Source organism: Crocodylus porosus, unplaced genomic scaffold, assembly GCF_001723895.1.
Source record: "Crocodylus porosus isolate Cpor-Errol unplaced genomic scaffold, CroPor_comp1, whole genome shotgun sequence".
Classification (NCBI taxonomy): domain Eukaryota; kingdom Metazoa; phylum Chordata; order Crocodylia; family Crocodylidae; genus Crocodylus; species Crocodylus porosus.
In genome coordinates, this window is record NW_017728943.1 from 124963321 (window position 1) to 124978146 (window position 14826).

The window sequence follows — 14826 nt, forward strand, 5'->3', positions numbered from 1 at the left end:
AATTAAAGGAGTCCACACATCTTTCTGAAATTTCCAAAGGGTTCTGCACCGCCATTCAGAATTTCCAAAGAGATCTGCAAATTAAACAAGGTTGAAAACCACTGCTCTAGTCCAACTGTCTTTAGGAGCAAACCCTCACCTGCAAGTACCAGGCATAAAGCCCAAAATGTCAAAAGCAGTTGAACTGCTGTCCAACATCAAGTCAATAAGCCAGGATCAGAGCTTTGGTCTGGAGCCTTCTCTTTGGAGATGTGGGCCAGTGTCTTGATGCCTAAGACCTCCTAAGCCCTGCCCACTTACCTGCAGTCTCCCCCAAAGCTCCACCTAAACCAAGGGCACTCTGGGATTCTAGTTTAACCATTTTAAGAACAACATAGCAGGAAAGAAAGGGACCTGCATTTATAAAAGGAGTTTCTTATCTGTACAGCTTTTACTCTTAAAGCAGTCCAGTTACAGATCACTGAACATTATGGAGTCCTGCAATGCATCACCCTCCCCTAGTTTGATCTCAGCCTCTCTTCTCCTCTCTCCAAGTCTTAAAACTCTCTACATTTCAGGCTAAGTAGGGACCTTGCTGCACTTCTTTTACATCCATCATATGATCTACCCTCTTAATCAGAGCAGGCACTGACTCTTACATCCAACCTTGTCATGTATATTTACTGAAAAGCTTCCCCAATTTTTATCATTCTTACCTTACCTGTCAGCTGTTGCATAGCAAGAAAACATCCTGGGGGGGTGGTCCAGCTGTTGAAACAAAGTCACTAGCTCCAGATTGGATTCTAGCGTTACTCCTTCAGTGAGGAGTCAAACACCTGTCCTGGGTAGGGCAACCACCTGAATGCAGTAAAACAGGTTGTCTCTGAGCATGTCCAGGCCTGTTTTCATCTGTTGTACAATACAGAGTTTTTGATTAGACACAGCTATATCCCATGCTGTCCCAGTAACATCAGTGTATATTTGTATAATCAAGTAAATAGACTATATAGACTAAACTGATCTTGCTGGAAAATTAAGCCAAATGTTGCCCCCAATACCTAGAGAAGTTAGTCATTTCCAGAAAGAAACAAAATAAAGGGCAGATAAAAGGAGGAAAGACACAGAAAAGAAACTAACAACAAGCAAAGGCCCAAACTTCATGCACATTGGTCAGAGAAAGGAAAGGCTTTGGAAATGAGCTCTGCAGATGGCAACCAAGGGATTTGGAAGAAACATTATGGAAGACATGGTTCCTGGACTGAGACGTTCCTGCCCTTTTCTCCTGTCTTACATTCTCAAGACAGGTGCTACAAGTTCAATTGTCAAGGAAGTCATTCAACAACCTCATGCCTAGGGTCTTGAGACAATGACAATAAAAATCAGTTTATAATAATAAAAGCTATCTATCTAGTTAGGAATATGCCAAATCCTGGGTAGTGCAGTGTGTTTCAGATCCTTCATTTTTATCCCAAGGGGACTCATCAACAAAAATCCCAATGCAGAGAAGGAATACAAGTTTACAAATGTATAATAACCACAACCCTGAGGCAAGCAAAAACAAAAAGTTAAAAATGATTTGTCTTGCATTAGTCTGTTAAGAAGTCAAGAACCTAACAAAATTTGTCTTCATGTTAGAACGGTGCTTTTCACAGAAGACCAGCCTCACAGATTGAATTCTAAATCTAAATGTTAAGGAAAATAAGCTTGCCCTCACTGATGGGCCAATACTGGAAGTCCAATGGCAGGGCACCACTGCCGTGGGCACGGACCCTTTGAAGCCAGCATTTCTCAGTGCAGCAGGGGGCAAGTGGAAGCCCAGAAGGCCCCTGGAGTTCTGGGCCATTGAGAGGTAGAAAAACCTGTCAAGGTGTGAGGATAAGTTTCCCCTGGAAAGGGGAAACTAACCAAGGGAGGCTTACCTGGTCCTGGCATGGTGGTGTTGGTAAACCACCAGTAAGAGTGCCAGAGAACCTGCAGCAGCCAGGAAAGTGTTGCATCACCCTTGCCACTGAATACAGAAGTCCGATGCATCTGCTGACCTGCAAAGAAAGAGAAGATCTGTGAGTAACAAACGAGAATCCCATCACCAAGAGGGAGAATTATTCCCACTAAGGGTAATTAGAGTCCTGCCTTATAATGGGGTGAGGGCAAGGACACAGTATGGGCTGTAACTGAATCAGCATATGTGGCCTATGAACCTACTGCAGCAAACCAGAAGGTGCCTCCAGATGCCGGGTATCCTGTGAGGGAAGGACTCTGAACTTTATAGGTTGAAAGAAACCTATGTGATCTGCAGACTGATTATCTGGAGGGGCAGCTGACTGTGGGAGAATGTGGCCTCTACATGGACAGTAGCCTATGTGTTGTGGGGGGGAGTATGCAATTCACCCTAGGACAAAGTGCAAATTGAAACAATCTTGAAGCCCAAATGGACTAAGAAATAAGTCAAACTACTGGTGGCCTGCTGAGAGAAGAGGGCCCATATAAATAGAGGGCACGTGAAGAAAATGAGTAGGCATATGCTGGGCTGTTTTGTCATTTAGTTTACATTGTTTTTTTCTCATGTGTACAACAAACTGAGTGGGACTATTAACCGTTCCTGATTAGAGCCCATCAAGGGCATACAGGGAGATAGACAGATGCATTCTCTCTATGGGACAGCCATTACTGATGAGGTCATTGAGGTGAGAGATGGACCAGGGTGTAGGGTTGGAGAAGCCCTGGACAAAATACACTTCATGATTGGTGAAGGATTAATGGGTTAAAGAGCCTAGAACCAGACAGAAGATCACCCTAAGGGAAGTCTTCCCAGGGTATGTTTTTCTCCAGTCTCTAATAAATCCATCAAGGCATAGAGGGCAAGATATACATCGGCAGGGGGTGGGGAGAAGTGTGGACATGAGATTGGGAGTTGACTCAGGTCCAATAGCAACCTATCACACAAATTAGCTTGAGCAACAAAGGGAAAATGGCAGTAGAGAAACAAAAGACCACATACCCACAAAATTAAAATACACATACAGGGAATCTCCTAATAAGAAAATAAAACTCAGTGACAAAATCTAATACTTTTTACCATCCTAAAACCTCTTGTCACCCAAAAAGTAAGTTTTGTCTAAGACACAACAGACTTTCTATGAAAACATAGACCATCTTCCCAGCAATAGCCACCATAGATGTTTGTAACAGGGTCTCGGTTGGGAGCTCTGTTACTTGGATGAACACCTGAGGGCCGTTAATGATGACACCCAGCCAGGTGGGGGGGAATTCTCTACTTAACTCAGGATTGGCTGATGGACTTCGCTCCCGAGGATAAAATCACGGGGAGGACCCAGAAAGAATGCCTTCAGGCATGAGAAGAATGGCAAGATGGCGTGGGTCAGGCACTCACCCAAAGATGTGACTGCAGCGGTGAGTCCAAAGGGGCCAAGGCTCCTTGCCACGATCTGGGGGGAAATTCCATGATAATAAGGAAGACCCCAGCTTGGTAGAGACTAGGAATGGCTGCAAGCAACAGACAGGGATGTTCCCAATTCTGAGAAGGGAATTGGGAAGCAGGGCTTAATGAGCGCAGTTGCAAACCGATTAATTACTGGCAGGGAGTGGCAGCACAAGAAAAGAAGAAGAGAAAACCAGGGAAAGTCTCAGTAAAACGAAGGAGGCTGGGCACAGGCAGTACTGACCAGCCCCAGCAAACCTGGAAGAGTAATTGAGAAGGGTTGCGCAGGGTTTTACACCGACAATAGGTCAAAGAGACTGTAGCCGCTCTCGCTAATGAGTTAAGTAGCACCAAGGAGCACTGGCAGGGACTTACCTTGAGGTTCTCGACAGCAGGGATCCTCTCCAGAGCTGATGAGCGGCTCTGGGAGAAAGTTGAGGAGGCTGTTACCTGCAACTCAGGCCACTGTAAAAGAAAAGAGAATTAAAAATACATGGAGTGACTAAAAGTATCTGGGGAAGTTATTCTGCGAGTACTGATTAACATTATACCAATCTCTTTCCTCCCCTCATAAGATCAAAGTCGTGGCAGACAAGTACAAGAGGAAATGGGAGGTATTGCGCAATCCCAACAACAATGTGACACACCAGGATGGCATCCAAACCTGTCTTACCGACCTACAACAGCAAGATCACAACTCAGAGTACGGACCTAAACATATCACTGAACTTATACGGTCCATCCTCACACACAACAATTTCACTTTCAACAACCAACCAACACTTCCTCCAGACCATAGGCACAGCTATGGGCACCAAAATGGTCCCACAATATGCCAACCTTTTTATGGAACACTTGGAAGAAAAATTCCTCAAGACCTGCAGCAGCAAACCTTGCTATACTTAAGACATCATCATTTGGACTGAAAACTTGCAATCTCTGATAGTTTTCCATCACAAATTCAATAATCATCACCCCTCCATCAGACTATCTCTTGACTACTCGACCACCAGCATTTCATTTTTAGACATATCAATATCCAGAATGGTAAAATGCAGACCACCACATACACGAAACCCATGGACCAACATGCATATCTACACAGAACTAGCAATCACCCTAAACACACAAAGAAAGCTGTAATATGCAGCCAAGCCCTCTGATGCCACCGAATTTGCACTGAGGAGAACACCTGTGATCATCACTTCACAAATCTCAAAAGGGCTTTCACCCAACAAGGACACTCTTCCAAAAAGATATATTGCACTTTTGTAAGAGCCACCCAAATACCAGGTAAAGAATTGCTGCAGTACAAAAAGAAAATCCCCACAAATCGCACACCATTAGTTATGACATGCCATCCCTCCATGGAACCTATACAGAAAATCCTCAAACAATTGCAGCCCATACTAAAAGAACACCTAATTCTTAAAGAGATCTGTACAGAACCACCCATCCTAGCCTTTAAATGAGTACTGAAGCTCGCCAACCTCATCACCAGAAGCAAACTTCCTATAGCCCAAAACACACCAAATGGACACAGACCATGCCGGGACAAGAAATGTAAAACCTGCCAACGTATCTCCACCGCTCCCACAATAACTACACCTTGCAACACCTGCACCTCCAGAAATGTTACGTATCTCATCCAGCACACTAAATGCCCTCATGGAAAATATGTAGGAGAAACCAAAGTACAAGTGCATACCAGAATGAATGCACACTGAAAATCTATCAAAGACAAAATTACCCAATTCTCTGTGAGTGCACACTTCTCACAAGACAACCACTCTCTTTCCAATCTCTCGGTTATAATCCTCAAAGGGAATTTACAAAACACTTTTCACAGATAAACCTTAAAACTTGACTTTGTAAATCTACTGGCTACAAAAAATCATGAACTAAATATAGACTTTGGTTTTATGGCACATTATAACCTGCCTGCCTCTCTACATTTCACTAGCTACATTCTGCCACCAGATCAACATTCCTCTTCTCCCCACCTCCTCCACCTGTCTCACATCTATTGTCTCCCATGGTCTCTGATCCTCACTGACAGGCATTTGTATTTTCACAGACCTGCATTTTGCGGATTGGCTTCTATTCTATCCAGGAGAACACAACACAACACAACAGCAGACTCTCCCTCTACCTGAAGAAGAGTGTTCGGGGCCAAAAGTTTCGAAAGAGCATTTTTCCAACTATTTAGTTTGTTTAGTAAAAGATATCACACTGACCCAAAGAACCTTGTCTATCTATGTCTTTAAACCAACACAGCTACAACCAACACCCCCTTTCACCACTAACAGCACTTACATGAAAAGTTAGGATAGCAAAAATTCAGAAAAACAGCAAAGACATTATCAGGAGACAGTAAACTCCTCTTGTCTAGAGTCTGATAACCCATTCCAGATAATAATGAAAAATGGGGTTGATAAGGTCTACAGGGAAAGACTGCAACCCTCTAAATTCAACAGGAGAAAATGGGAAGGCACAGTCTTTGAGGGTTCAGGAGATGTAATAAGATGTAATAAAATAAATTAAGAAAACCTGAAGGCTCTGTCTCCTTACTAAAAACACCCAGAATAGCTACTCCCCATCTACGAGAGGAAGACATGTCTAATAACACATTCATATATAAAGACAAACTCTGAGCACACATACATTTTCTTCTGCCTTTCTTGGTGGGCATAATGTTTAATTTGGAATCAGATTGGATTGATCAGATTATTTTAACATGATTGAAAAATTCCAGTAAAACACAGGTTAGCAAGTCTGAAGCCATGCTAGCTTTTCCTTTTGGAGATTAGGCTGCAGTAGTCAGCTCTCACAGTTTCACACTCATTAACCTTCATGTTACTGGAGTTTTTCAGTCACATTATACCAGTTTGACTGAGCTAATATATTTGAAAAACACATGACATGCATTACTTTGCCAAAGAGTAATGAGGATAAGAAGTGAAATGCTTCAAAGGTCAGCATTAGGTAATGACATGGAAAAGGAAGCAAAGAATTAGCAAACTCTACCGATAACATTTAGTTATTGTGGTTATGAAGTCCCAGAAATTATGCTAAAATACTCCAAATAAAATTAGACACAGTCAGTGAATTGAATAACATGCCAGTCATTGAAACCAAGCTTGCATAAATTCAAGATTATGTATAAACTAACCATAGTACTGGTGAGCATTAAATAGGGATTCTACCAGGGAGGGCAATTAGGAATCAACATGGATAGCTTATTAAAGAGGTCTGTCTTTTATAAAGTAGTAGCAAAACTAAAAATAAGCTGCTGGGATGCATTTTAAATGTGATAGAAAATAATGCAGGAAGCATGATGATGTTATATTAAACAATGGTAGGCATGCCTTCACAGTGCTGGGTTAAATTTTAGTCTGGCAAGACTGAAAAGATCCAGAGAAGGTCAATAATGGTGGCTGCAGTTAAAGCAGGACTCACATACAGTGAGAGGTTAAAAAACAAAGGATTATTTTGCAAAGAAAAGGAGAAAGTTACATAGTATGTGATAAATGCACGGACTGTTTTGAAAAGTGTAAAATTTATTGGCCTCATTTTTTTACACAGTCTACAGTATGAGAAGAATTCAGTGAAGTGGATGTCAGGAAATTTAAAGATAATGAAAAGAAATATTTCTTCACACATTTTGTAGTCAGCCCGTGATATTCACTGCTACAAAAGGTCATGAAGTCAAATACTGTAGGTAGATTTATAAATAGTCTAAAATATGTTATGACAAAGAATAATATTTGCAATTACAATTGGCAGTGTAAGGGTAAGAAAATGAAGGCTTATTTTTCATTCCAATTACAGCATTATATAACTGACAGAATATCTCATACTTTTTTTGCATCTTCTTATGCATCAGTATTGGTCACTGGAAATAGAAGAGCACTTGGTTTGATCTAGAGTGACAAGTACTGTGTTCTCACAAGGAACATAACTTAGGTCCCACACTAAGGTAATTGCTGAAGTGAGATGGCTGCTGTTAATTTGGAAAAAAAAAATTAAAAAGTTATTGAACGATAATCACAGATTTTTTTTTTACCAAAATCTCTCTCATTCATCTCTTTCTAATTAGATAAAATCAATATGATATTTTACTACTTATTGCTGTTGTATTCTTATCCCTAAAACCCCACATTAGATGAATGTTAAAGTTGCAAAATCAAGCAATCAGAAGTCAGGCAATACCAGAATTAAGACTGCCTACACAATATTACATTACTCAAATCTAGCTCAAAGAGAAAGTACATTAGTACATAGTACATTACTCAAATCTAGTACTATGTATGTACTAGATAGTATGTACTATGTATTAGATAGCATGTACATAGTACATAGTACATACTATCTAGTACATACTAGTATGTACATACTATCTAGTATGTACTAGATAGTACATAGAACATACTAGATAGTACATAGTACATCACTCAAATCTAGCTCAAAGAGAAAGTTACTAACTTGTTTGTGGGCTTTTTTATACCTCTTAGTACCTGAGTGCTTCACAAATATAAATTAATTTATTTCACAAACTTCCTGTTTAGAGATGTGGTTGTATTATCCCCATTTTTACAAGTAGAAAGAAGACACAGAGATTATGCCTAGGCTTAGGAATTTCATTTAAGTGAAGTGCCCAGCACTTTACAGAGAGGCTAGTAATGCTGTTTCAGTAACAACACTAGACACATTTTTTTGAAAAAATGGAACAGTATCCCAGAACCTTATAAAAGATGCAGAACATTTTTTATATATTTGAAGCATTTTCAAAAAGTCTTCACTAGAGGGCCCAGGTTAAAGCAAACTCTTGTGGGGATAGAGCAGTAATTCTCAACCAGGGTGCCCTGGCACATGGGGGTGCCTTGAGATCCTTTCATAGGTGCCATCGGGTGTCATAGCACTGTCAGGTATGCAAACATAATTCATAAAATTAACCCAAAGATTTCAAATAGGAATCCACAGTGTTAAAAACTGCTACGGTTCTGAGCTTTTTGCAACAGAAGAATTATTATCTTTGTATAGTAAAAAATAAAGCAAGAACTAAGAGCTGGCATTTTCTAAGGGATGCCTTGAGTCTATCAAGGCATGCCTCGAGTCTGAAAAGGCTAAGAATCACTGGCATAGCTCCTATTTGTATAATGGAGCTTTATATCTATCCAGGACCTCCTGCTCTTCCATAATATAGATATTTAAAAATATAGATACTGGGTACGCATTTTAGTTACTATGCTATAGTCAGTAGTAGATTTCTTTATCAGAGATTCATATCATTTCTATTTCAATTTTCTAATTTTGTTCCATGTCCTGCTGAATAATCTCCATTAATTCATACTGCAGACTAGCAGATATTTAGAGCCAGCTCTGAGACCGAAACTGCATGCACAAAAGCACATGAGCTTTTGCTGTGTATTCAAATTGGGTAGTTATGCATGGAAATGAGCATCTATGCACATTTGTCCATTTTCATGCATTAATATGCGTTTCTCAGGTGCAGCAGATTCACATTAGAACACTGTGAGGAAAAATTTATATTAAAGTGATGCCTAATTGCCCTTTAATAATATAACCTGAAGTTTGTATAGTGAAAAATATTTGAATTAGTTGATATTTTTTGTTAATGAACAGCTATAAAAACTTGGGATATTTTGCATTTGCAGCTTGACTTCCATGACAGTAAAAGGCTTTTGTGCATGCAGTTTCAGTCTCAGAGCTGGCTCTAAATATCTGCTAGTCTGCAGTATGAATTAATGGAGATTATTCAGCAGGACATGGAACAAAATTAGAAAATTGAAATAGAAATGATATGAATCTCTGATAAAGAAATCTACTACTGACTATAGCATAGTAACTAAAATGTGTACCCAGTATCTATATTTTTAAATATCTATATTATGGAAGAGCAGGAGGTCCTGGATAGATATAAAGCTCCATTATACAAATAGGAGCTATGCCAGTGATTCTTAGCCTTTTCAGAGGGAAGGAAAAACGTAGGTGCTGATATTTCTTAAAAGTTTACCTGGAGGCCATCTGTTAGGTGCTTGTATTTCTAACTGTCCCATGAGTTCCAATGCTGACCAAACTGGATTTCTTTAAAGGTTTTCAATACCACACAATAATTTTGGACAGGAAGTTTAAAATCCTTTATCCAACTCAAATTATACAGAAAGAAATATAGATAGGACCAAATGTAATTACCTTTACTGGAATCTGAGCAGGATGCTGCCTTGCTAAACTCTTCAGGTTAACCAGCTTTATCTGATAATACTCAAATATACTCTGGAGTTAGTTTACCATTAGCATCCTGACATGCACTAATACTAAGCAACCTCACATAGCAACTTTATGTGTAGAAAATGACAGCTGTGGTGGGGTGAGCAGTGAAGCACATGGCTAACAGCCCAGAGGTTGCAAGTTTGAAGCCATAGCCAAAGTGTTGTGGCATGGCTCTGTCAAATTTCAACAAATCTGTGAATTCTGCTAACAACCTTGTCAGAAGGATATGAAAAAGGAAGGACCTTAGAAAACGGAAAATTGGCAGCTGAGATCTCAAGGCTGTGGTGCTTGTGTCATCGGGAAGGCTTTGGCTTTCACAGTCCACTCTTTGGTGAGAGAGACAGTGAGCTGCTGGGAAGGGACAGCCTTCACCTCTCTCCCCTGGGGAGGAGGCTCTTCTCAGCCAACCTGGCTGACCTGCTCTACTGGGCTTTAAACTAAGCCTGCCGGGTGATGGGGGGACTACTGCCACTGCTGACCCGCTCAGCAACCCTTGCAAAGCCAGTAAGCCAAGGGACTTAAGGGAACCCACTCCTGCCCCAGCCCTGGAACTAACTGTAGGCAAGGCCAGGGCCCCAAAGGGACAGGACAGAGAGGAAAGTTGTGGGGGGTTGCGCTCTATGTCAAACAGCAACTCACATCATCAAGGATTAGCTTCGGGTTAGAGGAGGGTCAGGCAGAGACACTGTGGATCAAACTACAAGGGGGGCATAGTAAAAGGGACCTTATGGTGGGTGTCTACTACAGACCACTCAACCAGGGGGAAGAGCTGGACTGGGACTTCTCCGGTCAGGTTATGGAGGCAGTTAGGTCACTGGTGACCTAAACTACCCAGACATTTGCTGGGAGGAGCAGACAGCCAGGTCTGACCACTCGCATAGATTCCTGGCTGTATTACAGGACCTTTACCTTATCCAGGAGGTGCACAGCCCCACTATGGGTAATGCCTTGCTGGATCTGGTCCTGGCCACTAGAGGAAGGAAGGGGCTATCACCAAGGAGGAGTATCCTCCTCAGCCCGTGAGGGTAGGAGGGCTATTAGGAAGGCTAAGGCAGAAATGGAACTCAGGCTGGCGTCCAGGATTAAGAACAGCAAAAAGTCCTTTTTCAAGTACATTGGGAGCAAAAAGAGGACACCAGGCAATGTGGGGCCCCTGAAAGACTCAAATGGTAACCTTGTGGGTATGCCAGACAAGAAAACCGATATTTTTAACAATTTCTTTGGCTCTGTTTTCTTGAACAGGGCATCCCTCCTGCCAGAGGTAGGGACAATCTCAGGGATAGCTCTGTCAGGCCTTGGGTCAGCACAGATGTAATTAGGGATCTTCTGGAAGGGCTGGACATTTTTAAATCTGCAGGTTCAGATGCCCTCCACCCAAGGGTGTTGAGGGAGCTGGCAGGCATCATCATGGAGCCCTTGGCCTGGCTGTATGAGCATTTGTGGTCATCTTGCCAGGTGCCGGGGGATTGGAAATTAGCTAATGTGGTCCCCATTTTTAAGAAAGGGAGGAAGGAGGACCCAAGTAGCTATAGACCTGTAAGCCTTACCTCAGTTGTCAGGAAGATCTTGGAGAAAATCATCAAGGAGTATATCTGTCAGGGGGCCAACAGGGAAGATCATGCTCAGGGGCAATCAGCATGGGTTCATCAAAGGCAGGTCCTGCCTGACAAACCTGATTGCCTTTTATGACCAGGTAACTAAGTCCTTGGATGATGGTGTCGCCATGGACGTAGTCTTTCTAGACTTTAAGAAGGCCTTTGACACTGTCTCTCACCCCATTCTCATTAATAAATTAAGCAACTATGGCATTGATGCCTACACAGTTGGATGGGTAAAAAACTGGCTGATGGGGTGCACCCAGAGAATAGTGGTAGACAGGTTGTAGTCAACCTAGCAAGATGTGAGCAGTGGGGTACCCCAGGGCTTGGTCCTCGGGCCCACACTGTTTAACATCTTGATCAGCAACTTGGACGAGGGGATTGAAAGCACATTGTCCAAGTTTGCTGATGACACTAAGATGTGGGGCGAAGTGGGAATGCTTGAAGGCAGAAAGAGGCTGCAACTAGATTTAGACAGACTACAAAAATGAACAAATGAGAAAAGGATGGGGTTCAAAATAAACAAATGCAGGGTGCTGCGCCTTGGCAGAAGGAATCCACAGCATACATACAAGCTGGGGAGTTCCCCTCTTGAAAGCACAGAGGCAGAACGGGATCTTGGAGTCATTACTGACTCCAAGATGAACATGAACCGCCAATGCCAGACCGCCACCAGCAAGGCTAGCCATACCTTGTCATGCATCCAAAGATGCATATCAAGCCGGTCCAGAGAGGTGATACTCCCCCTCTGTGCAACATGGGTCAGGCCGCAATTGGAGTACTGCGTCCAGTATTGGGCGCCACACTTTAAAAAGGATGTGGCCAGCCTGGAGAGAGTTCAGAGGAGAGCCACCCGCCTGGTGAGAGGGCTGCAGGACAAGCCCTATAAGGAGAGACTGAGGGACCTGAACCTGTTCAGCCTCCGCAAGAGGAGGCTGAGGGGGGACCTGGTGGCTGCCTACAAACTCATCAGGGGAGATCAACAGCAAATAGGAAGAGCACTTTTCTTCCCAGCACCACCTGAGGTGATGAGGAACAATGGTAATAAGCTGAAAGAGAATAGGTTTATGTTAGAGATCAGGAGGCAATATTTTACAGTCAGGGTGGCTAAAATCTGGAACCAACTTCCCAGGGTAGGGCCCTTGCCCCTACCTTGGGTAAATTCAAAAAGAGGTTAGATGATCACCTGTCTGGGGTCTTGTGAACCAGCATTCACTCCTGCCTCAGGTTAGACGATCTGATCAGGTCCCTCCTGACCCTAGCTACTATGAAACTATGACACTTGTCTGCCTATAAACAAAAGCAAGGAGCTTGGGGAATAAACAGGAAGAACTTGTCCTCCTGCTAAACCCAAATAACTATGATGTCATAGGGATAACAGAGACCTGGTGGGACTCACTCATGATTGGGCTACAGGTATAGATGGCTATACCCCGTACAGGAGGGATTGAATGGACAAATGGGGCAGGAGCGTAGCTCTCTTATGTTAAGGAAAGTTATGGATTCCTGCTAGCCAACATTGGCACCCACAGTGGAAAACTTGAGACCCTCTGGGTTAAAATTTGTGGGAAACATGGCACAGGGGATACTATGGTGGGGGTCTACTACAGACCCCCTACCCAGGGTCAAGACCTTGACCAGGAGTTTGCCAGGGAATAGGCTGAGGCTGCTAACTCCCTGTGTATGGTTGTCATGGGAGACTTTAACTACCGAGACATCTCGTGGGAGGAGTGCTCAGCCAAATCTGAGTGGTCGCAAAACTTTCTCTTGTGTGTGGATGACCTCTATCTGATGCAGGAAGTCTGTGGGTCGACAAGAGGTAAAGCACTGCTTCACCTCGTACTGGCAACCGGGGATGACCTAATCAGTGACCTAATGATCGAAGGGAAGCTGGGTGACAGTGATCACAAGCTGATCACCTTTACCATCCACCATAAAGCTGGCAAGTCAGTCAGTATTATAGAAGTCCTCGACATCAGGATAGCTGACTTTGACAAGCTACGGAGGCTTGTCAGTGAGGCCCTAAAGGGCCACAACCTAAAGGGGAGGGGAGTTCAGGACGAGTGGTTGCTCCTCAAGGGAGCAATCCTAGATGCGCAAGCAAAGTCTATCCCGTCTCAAAGGAAAGCCAGCAAAAGGGCACAGCAGCCCCCTTGGGTCTCCAGGGAACTAGCAGACCTCCTGCATCTGAAAAGGAAGACCTACAAAGGATGGAGGACTGGAACCACCACCAAGGAGGAATACTCTGCTCTGGTCCAGACCTGCAGAGAGCAAACCAGGAAAGCTAAGGCTGCGATGGAACTCTAGCTAGCTACAAATATCAAGGACAATAAAAAGTCCTTTTTTAGATATATAGGGAGCTGGAGGAAAAGCAAGGGCAATGTTGGACCCCTGCTAAAACAGATGGGGCAACTGACAACCAATGCCCAGGAAAAAGCAAACTTGGAAAATGGGTACTTTGGATCAATTTTTCACCAGTCCCATGGGACACCCCTGCCCACTATGGGTCAGGGATGCCCATGTGAGGGAGATTCCTTACCCTCCATCAAAGCTGACCTTGTGAAGGAACACCTTGACAGGCTGGATACCTTCAAGTCAGCCAGCCCTGATGGGTTACACCCCAGGGTACTGAGGGAGCTGGCGAGCATCATAGCTCAGCCCCTGGCATGGAACTTTGAGAGCTCCTGGCACTCTGGTGAAGTACCCGATGATTGGAAGAAGGACAATGTGGTGCCTATCTTCAAGAAAGGGAGGAAAGGAGATCTGGCAAACTACAGGCCCATCAGCCTGACCTCTATCCTGGGGAAGGTCTTGGAAAAGATTATCAAAGAAGTCATCCTAACTGACTAGCTGACGGCAATATCCTGAGGGATAGCCAGCATGGGTTTGTTGCGGGTAGGTCTTGCTTAACCAATCTCATTTCCTTTTACGACCAGGTGACTTATCACGTGGACAAGGGGGAAGAGATTGATGTCATATATCTTGACTTCAACAAAGCCTTTGATCTGGTATCCCATGATCACCTCTTGGCTAAACTGGCTAACTGTGGCCTTGACCTCACCATGATCCGCTGGCTGGGGAATTGGCTCCCCAGCAGGACCCAGAGGGTGGAGGTTGACGGAAGTCAATCATCATGGTGCGTAGTGACCAATGGGGTCCCTCAAGTCTCTGTCCTAGGGCCTATACTTCTTAACATCTTCATCAATGATGTAGACATTGGTGTCAGAAGTGGGCTGGCCAGTTTGTCGATGACACCAAACTCTGGGGTAAAGCATCCACACCTGAGGACAGGAGGGTGAGCCAGGCAGATCTTGACAGGCTCAGGAAATGGGTGGACGAGAACCTGATGGTGTTCAGCACTGAAAAATGCAAGGTTCTCCACCTTGGGAGGAAACACCTGCAGCATCCTTAGAGGCTCGGTAGTGCTATGCTTGTTAGCACTACAGATGAAAGGGACTTGGGGGTCATGATTGACCACAAGATGAACAGGAGCCTTCAGTGTGATGCTGCGGCTAG

General features: G+C 43.5%; 1 long non-coding RNA gene across 1 annotated transcript in view; it reads right to left on the reverse strand.

Moving 5' to 3' along the window:
• Positions 1-5548: 5548 nt before the first annotated feature.
• Positions 5549-14826, reverse strand: part of LOC109320148 — a 12980-nt gene continuing 3702 nt past the window's right edge. The window contains exons 2-3 of the long non-coding RNA XR_002103731.1: positions 13888-13898; positions 5549-5560 (exon numbers count right to left, since the gene is read on the reverse strand). This is a non-coding gene — a long non-coding RNA (uncharacterized LOC109320148). The remainder of the gene's footprint in view (positions 5561-13887; positions 13899-14826) is intronic.